Below are 3,087 nucleotides of genomic sequence, written 5' to 3'. Positions count from 1 at the left end.
GGGGGGTTCATGACAAACCTGAGGCCTTCAGGCTCCACTGCAGGGCAGACCGATAGACCACCAGACTGAAACCTGAGGCCTGCAGGCTCCAGTGCAGGGCAGACCGATAGACCACCAGACTGAAACCTGAGGCCTGCAGGCTCCACTGCAGGGCAGACCGATAGACCACCAGACTAAACCCCCCCTGAAGCTAGCTGTTCCCCATCTGCTGTTTAGTTAGCAGCTAGTAAACGTGTTATTATGGATCTGGGATATCGTCGGAGTCTTGGTTCCACGTTACGCTGAAAAAACTAGCAGCGGACAAACAGACGTGTGTCCGGGGGTCGCGCCCCCAAAGAAGACAAGAAACTGAAATAAAGTGAAATGAACCTAGAATCTATTCTGAATAAACCCTTTGGGGTACCGGGCTGTGTGGGATGTAAGTGAACAAAACAATAAAACAGGATTTTGTCGAGTTTGTGTTGTTGTCTGCTTCCTGTTTTGTTTTGAAATCCACTGTCCGGTTACCTCCCTGGTCCTTGTCTTCCTTGGTCTGCTTTCCCGCCCGTTTGGTACCATCTCCGTCCCTGATTAGAGTCCCCTTTGTATCAGCTTCCCCCCCCCCCAGCTCTCAGACACTCAGAGACCCCCTTCCAGTTGTCCATATGTCCTTCCAGAGTTTCGGGTTTCTTCCCCGGTGTTTTTGGACTTCAGCCTGTTTCATGTTTCCATTTCTTGACGGTTCTTTTTGTCCTTTTGCATCCCTGATTGGGATTGGACTTCTGCCTTTTGATGACAATTACTGACTCCTCCTGCTGGACCTTCGCCCGCGTTGTTCTTTGGAACATAAAAGTACCTTTTATCACCTGTCTGAGTCGTGCATTTGGGTCCGCCACTTTATCATTGAGAATGGGCGGCTGCGTGCAGATCCGGCAAAAATTAAAGCTGTTGTTGACTGGCCCATTCCCACCTCAATCAAACAGCTCTCTAGCCGCCCCCCTCAACCCCTCTCACCCCTCCAACCCCTCTCGTCCGTCTCACCCCTCTAACCCCGTCTCACCTCCCCTTCGTTTCCCTTCGTCTGGTCTCCAGAAGCTGCTGCAACCTTTTCCCTGCTCAAAGACCGGTTCACCTCTGTCCCCATTCTCACCAACGCGGAACCTTCCCTTCAGTTTGTGGTGGAAATGGACGCCTTGGACTTGGGCGTCGGGGCCACCCTGTACTAGCGCTCCCGCTCTGACCAAAAACTCCACCCTTGTGCCTTCTTCTACCAACGCCTTACCCCCACAGAGCGTAATTACAGCATGGGTGACCGAGAGTTCCCAGCCATCAAGCTAGACCTTGAGCAGTGGAGACACTGGCTGGAGGCCTCTCAACAACCCTTCTTGGTATGGACAGATCACAAGAACCTCTACATCCACATCGCTAAGAGACTCAATGCTCCCCAGGCTAGGTGGGCCCTATTTTTCAACCACCTCCACCGACCCGATACCCCCAACACCAAACCCGACGCTGTCAGGCTTAGGCTGCCGCCTCATCTCAAGATCCACCCGGTCTTCCACGTCTCTCGGCTCAAGCTGGTTTCCACCAGGCCTCTCTCCGTCCCAGTGGCAGCCCCCCCTCCACGCATCATCAACGGCCATTGACGCCACCTTCTGGATGTTCGTTACCATACACCTTACCACACACCTTGTAGACTGGGCCGGTTGCGGGCTCGCCTCGGCCTGACTCCACTCGGCCGGATTGAAGGTGTGTTTGATTCTCGGCGTGTTGCCACAGCCGGACGGCAAATTAGTTTCTAATGAACCCGGAGGCTGCAACAAAAAACAAACAAAAAAACACTGGAGAAACTATTTACCGGTAAACACGCCGGGTTTGTCTAGGACCACCCCCCCCCCCCCTGTCTGTCGCTATCTATGATGATGCAGTGATTAGTGACAATTCTCTCCAACCAATCAGCAGTCTGCAGGTTGTCACATCACCTTCTGATATCACCTCAGCTCGCATGGAACCTCGACTGAGGTAGCTCCTGTCAGCAGGTACCAGGGACGTTTTTTGTAATGGAAACACGCTTTTAGTGTAGACCTCTGTAACCACCGTGTAGCTCCCGTAGACCGTTAAAGACACTGTTAGGACCCCGCTGTAAACCACTGCTGGGAGCCTTAAAGGCCCAGGAACCTGCCCCCTGCAGAACAGACCAGAGTCCAACAGGACACAATCCTTCCCGTTTTCCGACATGACACAATCACAGCTGACTTCAGACTGAAAAATCCCTCCAGTACGTGTGTTATTGGATGTCATCTGTCTGTCTAATGCTGAGCCTCTGGGCGGGTCCTCTTACTTCCTGTTTCTAGTTTCTTTCACTCTCTAGAGTCCTCGTCTTCCTTCTCTTGACCTGGATCTCCAGCTGAAGGTCTCAGAACTCGGGATCGTTGGACTCGTCGTCTCCAGCTGTGTTCTTTAGTTTCAGGGAGAGGGTCACCTCACTTCTAAAGGAGGTAAGAAACAGTGTGTGTGTGTGTGCGCCTGCCTGCCTGCGTGTGCGTGTGTGTGCGTGTGTGTGTGTGTGTGTGTGTGTGTTACCAGTCATCAGGCATTCCTTACACACTGAACACATTTTTAAGACAGGTATGTCCACATACTATCATCACATCTCTTTCATCGTCTGTGTGTGTTTTTGTGCGTGCCTGCCTGCCTGCCTGTGTGTGTGTGTGTGTGTCTGTGTGTGTTTGTGTGTGTGTGTGTGTGTGTGTGTGTGTCGTCCTTCTGGTTAGTTTCTCTATAAAGTTCCATCTAATGTTGTTTTTTCCTGAGATCTATAAAGATTAATCATCGTGTTGTTGGAGCAGAACTACCAGAGATGTATCTGTTACTATGGTAACTATACAGCTGACGTTGTTATTGGTTTGAGTTTCAATCAGTTTTAATTTGGTCTAGTTTGACTTTTGAATAACATTTTAGTTTAATTGAGTTATTTTTTGAATGTGTTTTAGTTTCACTTTCTATCTTGTGTCCTATGGAAACCTTTCAGAGTAAAAGGTGTGTGTGTTTGTGCGTGCATGCGTGCATGTGCGTGTGTGTGTGTGTGTGTGTGTGTGTGTGTGTGTG

Source organism: Etheostoma cragini, unplaced genomic scaffold (genome assembly GCF_013103735.1).
Source record: "Etheostoma cragini isolate CJK2018 unplaced genomic scaffold, CSU_Ecrag_1.0 ScbMSFa_1932, whole genome shotgun sequence".
Classification (NCBI taxonomy): Eukaryota; Metazoa; Chordata; class Actinopteri; order Perciformes; family Percidae; genus Etheostoma; species Etheostoma cragini.
This window is presented reverse-complemented; position numbering follows the sequence as displayed.